At 35.7% G+C, this 14,211-nt stretch overlaps 1 protein-coding gene across 2 annotated transcripts in view; it reads right to left on the bottom strand.

Moving 5' to 3' along the window:
* Positions 1-13,126, bottom strand: part of LOC132707557 (discoidin domain-containing receptor tyrosine kinase B-like) — an 82,030-nt gene extending 68,904 nt beyond the window's left edge. For both annotated transcript variants that reach the window (XM_060679458.1, XM_060679457.1), the window contains exon 1: positions 12,966-13,126. The gene's annotated coding sequence lies outside the window, so the exon portion shown is untranslated. The remainder of the gene's footprint in view (positions 1-12,965) is intronic.
* Positions 13,127-14,211: the final 1,085 nt, after the last annotated feature.

Here is a 14,211-nt window from a genome sequence, read left to right on the forward strand (position 1 = left end):
GTGACTCCAATTACGATGTAAATTTGGTGATGTAAAAGAGACTTTTGAATAATAAATCATGAAGTGACCTAATAACAGTATGTTAATATTTACACAAAAAGATATGATTCTGATATATATATATATAATGCAGTGCTGGGCAAATTTTGATTTTCATAAAGAAAAAATCAAAAATCGTTGTTTTTTTATAATTATGAATTGTAATTGTAATTACAAAATATTTTAAAGCCATTATAATCAATATAGTAGAATGTACACACTAAGTATTTGTCAGAATGCGCTTTTTGCAAGAAAATTTCTGAAGCGACCTTTTTTTCCTATCTATAAATTGTCGTTGTCGAATACATCTCGCATAATTAGTCGGTGATTTGATAAAATACTGGAAAATAGAACATTAGGTGAAAACATTTAAAACTCTGGAAGAAAATAAAATGAAATATGCCGATTTTACATTAAAACAACAAATCTGAATAATTCTGAGTGTAGAGCGATTTGTAAAAAAAAATTCAAGGGATATTCGAAAGACTTAAAGCATACCATGATGTTTGTGATAATAAGCAGCAAGAAACGAATACAGGTAGGTAAATAATATTTAATTTTATTATTACTTATTTTGTCTTTTCTTGCCAAAATATGAATTCATGCATATTTTATTTATGTTAATGTTTATAATTTTTAGATACCTATTTATTTTTATTTTTACGATACATAAAAAAATACTTCGTATTCATATCGTATAATTTCTTTATCTTAGGAACGAATGTACACGATTTTCAACGTATTTAAAAAAAAAGTTAAACTTATAAATTTAATAAAGTTCAACAAACCCTTTACTAATTTTTGAAGGAAAATTGAGCGCGTATTTGGTATATCATTTATTAACAATAATATAAATTTATAAATCATGTTTTTAATGCTTTTATTTTCTTTTTAGGCAGTCCAATGTCGCTTGACATTTCTGTGGATCTTGCTACTACAATTAGAAATCTCCGCAAAGTCCAACAAAGAAAAAGAAAAAAACGGAAAATCGGATTAATTTCTGCCTAGTTTCGTAATGCGAACATCAACAGCTGAAAAAGAAACAAACAAATAGCATAGGCAATTTTTGCTACTAATTCGAGCTTTCGATGAACTGAAAATTCCGAAGCAAAAAAAGCTATTCAGTTAAGACCTGGTTATACGCCGCCATAAAGAAAACAGTCATCGACAAGCGTTTTATATGATATCTATGAGGAGAGAAAAGCAAAATGTGTTTCTTCTCTGCCAGGACAATGTGTAAATATGTATACTGACGGTTGAGCAAACGTCTACAATGACCCAATTATATGTGAAACAATAACAACTGAAGATGGACGAGCCCTTCTTGACGAAACTATTGATACTTTGGGAGAACCTCATACTTCATAATATTTGACTGAAGTAGTGCGTGACCCAATTTCTTGCAAATCACTATATGACTGCGAGGTAAAATGTTTTCAGCAAATAGAGAAAAACTTTGGGGGAAAAGACGGACTCAAAAGTTACTTATTGCTGCTTTGTGATTTTACTGTGCAAAGACTTGTTAAGTATCTTCGAGATAATTCAGTCAAGCAGGAGGCAACGCGAATAGCTTTGATGATCGTTTAAAGATGTAAGTGGGATGCGCTATTAAAAACCTGTGATGAAAAACCCAATCAAATTGATCCGATCATTTAAAACAAGTTGTCAAATATTGGGTTTAAACATGCAGCACCAGAATATTTAAGCATTTTAAAACCAATATCAGCGGCTCTTGATATTTTGCAGAGAAAAAACGCTATCTCAGATGCTGTAGAGCAGTGGAAACATTTACAATATATCTTCGAGAATATTGTAGAACTCTGCTTCTTATGGCGCCGTCTCCTTTCGAAGGTTGGCGATCCAAATAGCTAACGCGGTTCTAGATACGGCCATACGGAAGATGTCGAGCGATGAGCAACCAAACCATCGTCGAATGTCCTTCAATCAAGAGTTTTGGCGCCTGCCGACCGACCTTTTGCCTTGGACTTTGCCTTCTATGATTAGGCGCAGAAGTTCATACTTTTCACCTCGCATTATGTGCCCAATAAAACCAGTTTTTCTTTCTTTGATGGTAAGCATTAGTTCTTTTTGTTGTCTCATGCGATTGAAAACTTCTACGTTTGTTACTTTTTGGACTCATGATATTCTTAGTATACGACGGTAAATGTACATTTCAAATGCATCTACTTTCTCTTCTAGTGATGACCGAGAAAAGATAGCATCTGCCCATGCGTACCCTGAGCTCCACGCTCAAATCTGATCTCACGAAAAGTCGTCTCATATTCAAGAATGTTTTTCTGGCCTGTTCTATGCGGCATCTGACTTCTTTCTTTGGATCACATTGATCATTTATGATGCTCCCCAAATATTTGTATGAAGACACTTGTTCCACCGCAGCACCATCAACAGACGAACCTGAACAAGTGTCTTGGTAAATGCCTTAGTTTTTGTAGTGTTTATGAGGAGGCCAGCGTTTTCGCTATATCACACAAACGGATGAGCCAAAAGTTGCTACCAATAATGAAACAGTTAATGTGTGCTTTCTCAGCTTCAGTAGTTTCAGCCCCTTTTGGTTTTGTACAGTCAGATATAATGAACAGGATGGTTATAGAAAAAGCGAGAAAATTTGTATTTTTGTTCAAACTGTAAAACGAAAATGCAGAAGCATAAAGTATATGTTATTATGTTATTTGTCTCATTTTTGTAAGAGTGGTACTTTACTTTATATTTGTGATAATACTTCTACATTTTGCGCTTCGTGTTGGACTCAATGAAAAAAGATCCTTAAAAAATTGGAGTTTGACTTCAATCCTGATTTTAAATTAAAAAGTCGAGTGTCAGTCAGTTGAGATGCATAGAATTTGATCAAGTAACGAAGGAACTGAACCGCAAAAAATATACAGCATCAAGCATTGTTCTGTTAGCTACAGCTTTTGCATTATTAGTTGACTGGAAGTAGCAAAGCAAGACAATTTCGCATTTTGAAGAAAATAAAATACTTATTTTGACATATTTGCGAAGATGTGCGGCGTAACATTGAAGAGCGGACTATAACTTGTTAGAAGAGGCCATCACGTTGGTTTTGAGTTACGATTGTTTTCAAGTAACACGATACGATTAACCACGTACGTTACTCCGTCGAAAAGCAGGGGGGGGTTTGTTTTGAAAAGGGGCGCATCCCTTTTTTACGATTTTTAATGAGTTCTCGTCTATTAAAATTAATAAACATGAGCGGCGCGATGGCAGATCAAATGTTCGTTCGTCCCGAAGCGGATCACCATGGTAATAAGGGTGGGAAGGATAACTGCCGGTCGAATATACGCAATTCATAATTTTCGTTTATAAAACACTTTGGGAACTCTAACATAACATAAATTTTACAAAGAGCAAAAAACTTTAACCTTTCATATCGATTCGATCCATGCTTCGGGATTCTACGTAGGCACTAGAAATAGGAACAAGCAGGTTTAGCTGGACAAGGAAAAGTTGCTAAGTGCGTCGCTTTTTGTTGAGTCGAACTAGCTAACGTTTCGCTTGACTGAAACTGGCTCGCGTTTTACTCTGTATCTGCTTTTATGTTGTTTGACGGGGGCGGAGCTAAATGAGGGACATACAGAAAACCTACGCACACAGACCGATACCTTAATGCATTGTCACATCACGATTCGACCCAAAAATCATCGGTTATCAACTCCCTTGTTTACAGAACCGTGCAACTATCCCAGATTTACCACTTGTCCAAAAACCTTTCAACATCTTCGATCCGTCAAAGACAAAATTCGATTTGAGATGCCAGCATTCCTTCCATGTGCGCCATGTGGCAAAGAATACACTAGAGAGACCGGACGAAAGACATCAGCAAAGTTCAAAGAACATGAAAGAGCATAAGACTAAGATAAAACTAAAAGCAGGTACAAAGTAAAATGCGAGCTGGTTCTAATCAAGCTCTGAGGAAACCAACAGGATGATTGACGAATCGTTAGCTAGTTCGACTCAACAAAACCGACTCGGGAGGAACTCAGAAGTTTTAAAACAAGTATTACAGTAGCTTGTAGAACTTTCTTTGGAAAAAAAATCATAAAAGCAATAGGCAACGCTAACAGACCTCGCAAGGCGCGTGACAAACTAAAAGTCAGGAAGTAATTTCGACAATTTGGCTGCCGCGAGTCTCAATTTACGAGTAATGTCGCCGCTCGAAAACGCAAACAAAGAGCTTTAATTGCAACCGTTGCCGTTTGCTGGCGACGAGGCAATGTTTAGTGTCGGGAGAGGACATGTTAAAGAGGCCGCCGAAGATTTACAATGAAAACAACCGTCGAGCGCGATATTTTTGCTGAAAGTGCACCAACTGACACGCAGCGAGCACTTCACTTATGTAGCGAGATCATAACAGCCACAAAGTTCATTTATTTTATTAAATTAAATAAAATATTTCGCTCGTTTCAAAGATGTCATCGGGCACCAGCTATCTGAAATCTTTATGAAATCATAACATACTTCTAAAATGTTGAGTTTTGAGTACATTCCAATAGTGTTTAAATAAAAAATAAATGAACAAATTAATCTAAAAATATCCAATATGGAATTTTATATGACTTTTGGGAACTACATCTAAGCATAATTTATCATATTTATTAATTTAACAATGACAATATCCTTTCCCAAAAGTCTTGTTACTTATAAAAAGCCCTGAATTGTTCCTTTCTTAGTTTAAAGTGATGAACGCCTACTTGCGTTCATCACTGCTTAAGACAACAAAGGGCACTTCTCATTTGAATGAGGTCCCCTCGCAGCCGACGCTGACTTAATGTCGGCAGACTAAGTATTTTGAGACGGTCATCGTAAGGTGTATATCTAAGTTGAAGTGGCCAGCGCGTACCGGCTCGTTGCACTCTTTCAATAGCCATGGGTTCCAGACTGAGGAAGCAAATTGCAGGATGGGGCGAATGTAAGTGGTAAAAAGTCTGCAAACGATGAGAGGACTAGGATTTTTAAAAGTATTTTTTAACAAAAATAACGCGCAACATTCTTTGCAACATTTGATACATGTACAGACCACGCAAGATCATTAGTTACTGCCACACCTAGGTCCATCTGAGAATCGACAAGTTGAACACCACTTGGTAATAGTATTCAAGGCTCTCTGCAGTACGTCCGCATGTGTTGAAGGATTTTCAAACAATTTAGTGTCATCAGCATAAGCGTTCACATGAGAATCAATGCTGGAGAGCAAATCCACGGTAGTCACTAAGAATAGCACTGGTCTCAGCACCGATCCCTGAGGAACACCACTAGGCACGTTTTGTGGCAGTGAAAAGGCGTTACCAAACTCTGAACGACCGGTGGCTTGAAATCGCCGCTATGCAGTTTACTCCCACTCTGACTTTTTCAAGTTTGAATAACAAGCGTCGATGTGGCACTTTGTCAAAAGCTTTGCTAAAGTCTAGGTAAATAATATCCACCGGGTCACCTGAGTCAAGAGATAATGTCCAGTGATTCAAGCTTGTCAATGTACATGCTGCGATGTAGATATAATATGGCAGTCCATCAAAAACAGTAACAGATGATTTATTATAAGGCATTTAAGAACTTTACATATACATACATACATATACATATACTATCGGTGTTACGTTTCCGGATAACCACTGGGTCGGCAGTATGGCAGACCCCAAAGATTTTCTCAAAATATTATTAAAAGGCTCTACAAGCACAGCGGCACACGATTTTAAGATTTTACTGAAAATTCCATCAGTTCCGGGAGCAGAATATTCTTTTAACTCAGAAAGAGTTTTTCTCACGTCCTCTTGGTCAAAGTGAATGTCTTCTAATAAATCTAGATTTATAGAATCCTCATAGCGAGACGGTTAAATGCTTCATGTATTCAATCTAGTATTTTCAAAATTTTCATATTTTTGAGTGCGAGGTAAACATTATTGTGTGTACTCCGACATTTGGTATTAATCCATATGAATATCTGGTGTGTTTAATAAAAAAATCAACAGATTTTAACTAAAATTTGTTTATTTATGTCACTGCCAAAAGTCAAAAGGTTTGTTGTTTTATCAAAGCCTAGTTTGATAGAATCAACAATAATGGAATACGCCAAAGAATTAATCATATTCTGCACTTATTTGATTTATAAAATAATAGACAAGAAACATGGATGAAAGTGGATATGTTTTACCACGGAAGTGTAATTAACCGGTGTCTTAACACCAATTTTTCGCATCGTTGGATTTATCAGTTAAAGGTAACGTTCTAATCTCTGCATCTCATTCAAGATTTAATGAAATGTTGCCCAAGCATAACTCTTTAGAGCAATATAGGGAAACTTAATGCTTTATCATAAAAATGGTTATTTATTTTCTACAAACAAAAATTGAAAAGCAAAAGAAACCTTCTAAATTGAACGAGTTACCTAGTTCGGTAACTGAAAGATGTCAGAGTAGTAAAGAAAAGCCTCTAACCCCCAAAAACGTATCAACCTGTAGAAGAATCTGATCTTCTAGGAAGTATCAACCCCACCAAATTTCAAATTGATATGTTCAAAATTGGGCGAGATATTATAATTAATAGAAATAAATGAACATTGACCTCATGCTCCGCTAGTGATAGAGATTATATGCAAAAACGTTTATAATGAAGCGATCAATCACCTTTTTCAGTATTTCCTAGGTTTATGTTCATCGGATCCAAAATAATCGGACGTGACGTCACGCAGCACCACACAAGGTTTGAGAGACGCGCCAAGGTACATTTAGATAGGAGTGCACTTTTCGCATTACTGGATGATTAACAGTCAAGTGGACGACGGTATATTTACATCCCAAAGCTAATAAAGATAAGGGGTATTTATACGGATGACGCTATCGGCGTGTCAGTGAACCGCAAAATCAGTTCGAAATAATTTTGGTTCGGCGCTTATCGGTCAATACGACCGAAAGTTGGTCGATTGTTTTAAATCATTCAAATAAATATTAATGACTATTATTGGTGAAATAACTTAAACTGATTGGAGTTTTATATCGGAAAACCGGAGAACAGAAATAAGTGCGTAAGCAAATCAGTTATGAACCAGATTTAAAGAAGTATAAAGTAAAAAGGGACTTTTGTGAACTTTAATGGTAATGCGCAAGTTTAATGATATATTATCGCATATGATGACATTATTAATTACTATATATCACTTAGTTTATGCTTTTTATTTCTTGAATTTTTGGATTGAAGGAAAGGACTTAATTGTTGTTTTTTTTTTACTTGCTCGGCGGTGTAACGTAAATTTGCCGATACGATCAACAAGGAAACATCATCCCTCATCATCCACAACGCTGAAAACAACGTAAGCTCTTTTCGTGCAATCGAAAACTTCAATTTATTTTTAAGATATCGCGCGAAGTCGGTCGTTCCACCGATAATCGAAAATAGAAGTGGGATAATCAACACGAAGGAAAGGCACACTCAACACCTGTTGCCATGGGAACAGATAACGAAAACAATAAAATCAGATAGGGTCGGTTTTCGGGACATTGCCGTGAAAATTTCGCACCTCGCGTTTTCAACCTACTAGAAGCATTATATTTGTTTGATTACCAAGGCTGCCTGCCTAACAGCGAAATTTCTGACGTTCCAAGTAATAATTAATAAGTATAAAAAAGTTAAATTTGTGGATTAGCTGAGCGATTAAAAAATTAAATTTACTCTTCCTCTTGTTTTCAGTATTTGTCACATTTTGACGTATTTCCCAAACATATACCAGCACAACACAATATTACATCACATTTCATATTGGTTTCCAAACAATACTTTCCCGAGTGTCTACCGAAATTCCTTTTAGACTTATAATTCCTTGGAATGCCCTTGAAATACTTCCTGGCAATTAGTCGGAATTCCTATAGAAGGGATTCCTTTTTTTACACCATAATTCCTCTGTGGTGTACTACTTGTTATTAAAGTTGATTTCAGTATTTGTCAATATTTTAAAGTATTTCCCACAGAAATCATAGTTTTTATCCACACTCCCTAGAAGGACGTATAGACGTATAATTCCTTGGAATTATTCTCTGAAATTAATTGCAATTCCTCTGTAACGGTAGACCATAATTCTTCTAAGGCTTACCTTTCGACATTTTAAGGTTTTTCTAAGATTTTCCTTTTATCACTTAAACCCTATAGTAGCGAAATAGCATCAAAGTGAAAATTTCCCCAATCATTTCTTAAAACTGCCTCCATATACTACCCCGAAATGTACTCAAAAGCGTGAGCGCGAAGCCGGTTCGACGCTCGCGAGGTCCTGTTGTTAAATCATCCGGAATTAAGCCGGCTTCACACGCGCGTACCGAAACGATTAAGTCCGGACGGCGAGCGCCTAATTAATTTTCGAGCGCTAGAAAGTCAGTTATTATCGTGTCATAGCAGCGTAAAAAATACAATGCAGGACAGTATTAAGGACTTTTACGCATACCCGCAGGCGTACATTCAGTTCAAATTGTACGTAGGTACGCTGTGAGTGCTTGCCGAGGTCATCATAACATAAGGGCAAATCAATTGTTAATTTTTTTTATTATATTAATTTAATAACATTATTTTTTAATATGAGCTTATTATATTAAAAGGATGGTTATACTGTAAAATATCATAATAATCCGAGGCTTTACCATAATTGACAACGTGATACTAATACATGAAAAAACAAAACAATCATCAAGGGGCCAATTACAAGAGGTAAGCGATTATTCTTGTAGATCAGTCAGTAGGTTATCGATTTAATTTATATTGTAGCTAAAGTTTATTTTTAACTACGCTGACTAGTTCGTTTGATGTGCACCCATCCAATTCTCTTCTACTTCGCAGCCACCTTTAATACCTCTTATTTTGCTTTTGATAATCAGAATCAAATTTGTTTCCACGCGTGATATAGTGTCTATTTCTTGTTACATGCGATGTAAAATGTCAATATTTTCAAAATAATTTTGTATACCCATATTTCTAACAAGACATTTTATTCAGGGTTCAGGAAATTGATCGACGTGTATAGGGTGTAGGGAATGGGTTGTCTCATTACAATGGGATATTATTTTCTTGGTCTATGAACATTTCCAAACATTTGGGCTTCTTGGAATCCATTGTTTTTGACTAAACTATTTTGTTCATCGATCTCTGCAGATTCTCGATGTTGTCATCTACATACCTTATGTTATGTTTGGTTTGGTTCATGCCGCTTCAGATTTTGTTTAATCCAATGTTACATTTTAATTTGTCACTTTTCTTTTAGAACGCAAGTCACTATTCCTATTTGTCGGAGTCTTAAAATATATTTTTTGATACTTAGTTGTCGCATTATTGCTGAGGAATCAGCAAACAATAATAATAAGCTCCGCCACGCGAGACTCAATGATTAATAGGTCTGCTGAAGTTCAAACTATTGTGAGTACTGACTTTTCACAAAGTTATTTTAGCCATATTGACAGTGACTGCGACCCAAAAACTGCAATAAGGAAGAACTTTGAACCACGTGTAATTTTCTAGCCAACAGCGATATTATCGTAATGAAACATCGGAATTTGGAGGTGATTTACCATCAAATGATAGTCGAGGAAACAAAAACTGAAATTTGGGGTAAGTTAATTAATTTTGTTTTGTTTCTAAAGGGATAACAATTTTAATAGCCATTTAAGTGCAGAATTTTAAATAACATTATTAAAATGATGCATACGCCTAAAGCTGCAAAATATTTTGGTTGGTTTTAAATATTTTTTTTATAGTAACTATATTAATTGTTATAGTTTAATTGTTTTTATATTATTTTTCATGGTCTAGTTTTAACAACCATTTAGAAAAGGCAAAAATCAGACTATGGAATCCAATTCAAGCTAGAAAAGTAACGTAATAGCGGAATGCGCTAGTTTTCTGTTTTGGCTCATTAATAAGATAAACCCATATACACGAACATGCCAGTTTAATAAGCAATTGTTGTACAAACACGTGAGTAGGTCATAAAAGGAAAAAATAATATTTTCTGTTCCTTTTCCTGTATATTAGGAGTAGATAAATCGTTAAATAACGCTAGTGTGGAAAGATAGTCCATGAATTTTTATTTTAGCCTGTAGGAACATTCACAAAATCGCAAGAGAAATACAGCTATTTTAGAAAAATCAGATCATTGCAAAAAAACATGTAATACGGTTGTCATCGTTTTAAACAAATGAAATATATCAAGTCAATTAGACTTTATCACCCACAATTTTATAAAAATATTAAAAGAAAAAATATGGCGTTTGGAGCAGTAGAGGCCAAAATATTTTTTTCGTCGAAGAGCCCATATTATCCAGAGCAAATGGATATGACTTGACAATTTGAAAATTGTGAATATGGAAATTATCTAGGATATTATCCGATCTGAAAGTCAGTGTCAGTCAGTCAAAATAGTAAAGGTTTAAGCTCATTTTCCCTCACTAGTTAGCAATGTGGAACCTGAAAGTTAACATTTAGATATTTTATTACTTCATTATAATTTAGAGGCGAGTATACCATGTTGAAATATCCATAATTATCTTCTTGTTATTTTAATGTCCACAATAAAAGAGGTAATTTCCATACAAATGAAATTATTTGGCTGAAAACTTCGAAGCGACCAACTGAAAAGGGCAACGCAACAGATAACGCCATTAACAAAACACACATACATTCGTACAGGCACAAAAGAGTCGGGGATTGAACAAAATTATACCACTACACACAGCGTCGTCTAAGAGCGAGTCTCGCAGACGTTTTTATGGTTCGAGGCGATCCGGGCCGCCTTATCTGTGCCATTTCCTTTCTGCTCGAAGTGGCGAGATATTTCCAGTAGCTGCGGAGATGATTCCCTGCCTCCGAAGTGTGTTATTTTCTGCTTCGTAAACAGATTTGCCGTAGGAAGTTTCGCTATTTACTATTATTCGATGTTTTGTGTGCGCGTTTTTTGGGTTTCGCTTTATCCGCGGTAAATCTTCGAACGTTTTGATTTATTTCGTGTGTGTTTTGGTGCATTATTTCGATCGTAATATTTGTTGGTGGTTTTTGGGATGACTTTAGTGCGCAAATAGATGGCGCTATGCGATAATATTTTACGATTTTTCTCGAAAATCTCAAAGTAATATTCGTTTTGGCATATCTCATAAATTTCTCATAATACTTAACTTCCTTATTTTAATTTTAAATAAATATAATACCTGGTATTTCAATTCATTTTTAGAATATTGAAGAAATTTCGCGGTAGGTTGCTTCATCCCAAAAGATGTGATAAATAAACAGCAAAGTCAAAGCAGTTTTATGTTTAATTTTTGGTTTGATTGGGCCACTCACTTTTTGCTTCGCGTTCTTTACTTTATTTTGAGTAAAATGTGTTTTCGTTTTATTCTCAGTTAGTGAGGTGTCGAAGGCCAAAAATTATTTTTTTTAAATTACACTAATCTCAGTAGAATGCTTTTGATCCTCAAATCCTGCTTGAAGACCAGGGAACTAGTTACCTCGGAGTAACCATATAGTCAAAGAAGGATGCACCGGACCATAAAAAATATACCGACTGTTTCATTTAAAATAAGAAAGTGCTATGAGAGATTTATGGAAGGACATCACCTGAAGAAGAAGAAAAGGTTATAGTTTGATCTCCTACTTACTCGATGATCTATGCCATTATTTGCACTTACACTTTTCACAGAAACATCGTATTACAACAACTACGGTTAGATAAATGTTCTACTCCATTATTTGTAAGTTTTATTTGCACTAACACTTTTAAATGTTGTTTTTTCCTGTACGTTCTATTAAAAATAAATCATATTGTAGTAGTAAACTGAATTTATTGTTTAATATATAGCTGCCATTATCTAACATCTAATATAAACTTATAATTCTGAGACAACTATACCTTGACGTACAATTAACATGTGGGAGTCGTCATAATATATTTTTAATAAGCATGAAATACCAACTATCAAAATCTAAAAACTGGGTGCAATATTCACTTATATAGCACTTTTCGGTAACTCAAAATTTTTTAAATACATCATGCTACTTTCGCAACACCTATCTGCTCTATGTCCTGTTTAGTTCTTAATTGTCTCTCCATTTTTATACATTCCTGGGCAACTTATGTCAATAATATTATTTTATAGCCATCAAAAATATGTTTTATTATACATACAATAAAACTGCCTTCTTGATTCACCTTTTAAATTGAAAATTGAAAGTTTGACAATTGCATGGAGCTTTTGGGATTTTAAGCTGACCCTCTCCCAGTTTGTTCGTGCAAAAAGCAAGAGAAAAGAAGAGAGAAAACGTTTGAAGGGGAAGATTTAACATTAAAAAGGGTAAAGAAAAAGTTGAAAATGACTATCATATTTCAGTTGTTGAGGATAGATCCAAAGAAGACAAGCAGATGACCAGAATGGGAAAAAATAGTAGAAATGGTAGAACATAAGGAAATTATGTACACAGGTGGTAAAAAATTGAAGAATGAGCATTGTCCATACCGTAATTGCGGGAACAAAAATCTATCTAAATTGCTTTGTGGCTACTTGGTTGAAAAAACACTTTCATTTTTATTTAGATATTTTGATTTTTTTGCTTAAACCCATAAAATAATCGACATGTCTCCAAGCTACGATTTTTCAGTCTAGACAAAGAAACAACCCCCGTGCAAACCGACAGACGCAAAACGACCGGTTACCGCTATTTTATCAGAACAAAAACACCCTCTTTATACCCAGCAGGGAATTTCGAACGAATAAAATATTCCGCACGCAACATATTTTACATTAAAAACTGGTACATATTCGCGTGACCGTGCCGATAATATACGGTTTTCGAAACGTCGCGATGGTTAGGCTGCATGCCTGGGCGAAACTGAATTAATTCCGAAGCAATAAAATAATTTTTTTAATTACCTTCGAAGTGCGAGATTAGCAATTAAAAAAAAATCTGGTTTAATCCAAAGCATCCGCTTCGTGCACCATAACTACCAGCCCCACTTTGCGCACCACCGAGAAAAACGAGACTCGGACGCGTGTATTTCGAGAGATACGTCGACGAATATCTTTGCTTCGCAATCGACGACGAACTGATCCCGAGGTATAGACGCCGCGTCCAATGGGAACAGCCGATCGCCCCCACCACCTTAGGTACGGGTCCCCACTTTCAGCCGTTCTCATCTGGACCTGAGGCATTATTATTTCAATTTGGTGATCTGGGACGCTCGTCGGAGATGCTTTTTACTCCTGTTCGGCACTTTGCTGATTTGTTTCGGAATCAGCAAATCGACGTACCTACACGGCATCTTCGTATAGACTTTTCTTATTCTTCACCGGTATCAGTCAACCAGATCAAGGTCAATATAAAATGCTGCCAAAGAACTATTGATGGGTGGTTCAGGAACATTTCGCAAGTAGTTTGTGTTTGATTCTTTTTCTTGACTCAACAGTAAATGTTAAAAAATATACCAATAACTGTTTCCTTCCTACCTTCTTCCTTCTACACACAGCAAGTGCTCAAACATTAGCCCTCGATCACAATTTCAGGTCAACAGCGTAGATTTTTGCCATTGAGAGCTTTTCACACTTCGGTTGATGCATTTGCCTAGCTGCCTCGAATCAACCCACCCCTGTCGGTTTTCAGCGTTTTCTTTTTGCAACCAATCGGTTGGACGGAGATCCGTTTAGGATGTAGGTTTGCTAACTTCTTGAGTTCATTTTATCTTAGTTACTTCTTTTTTGTTGGTCTGCAAAATAGGTAGTTTTGGTTATATGCTAGGGGGTACCCATAAAAAACCGGAATTGAATTGCCGCGCGCAGAGCTTGTATAGTACATCTTTCTGCCGCTAGGTTATGGATAGTACAAGTTATTGGAAGTTCAACGTCACCTTCATTTTAAATTTAACTCGTTTTGTTCACTTGCAGTGCCATTTTTTGTTAACGCTGTTTTTTTGTTATTTCGTTTTTTTCGACGGCAAGTTTAAAAGAACAACGTGCAGCTGTGAAATTTTGTTTTCTGCTCAGTAAAAGTGCTGCTGAAACTGTTTCAATATAAAAAACAGCTTATAAAGAGAAAATGCGTACCAGTGGTTTGTTCGCTTCAAAAATGGCGACGAGTCAATTGATGACCGACTCCACTGCTCAAATCGACGAAAATATTCGA

This window comes from Cylas formicarius, unplaced genomic scaffold, assembly GCF_029955315.1.
Source record: "Cylas formicarius isolate icCylForm1 unplaced genomic scaffold, icCylForm1.1 PGA_scaffold_9__14_contigs__length_23061073, whole genome shotgun sequence".
Taxonomy (NCBI): Eukaryota; Metazoa; Arthropoda; class Insecta; order Coleoptera; family Brentidae; genus Cylas; species Cylas formicarius.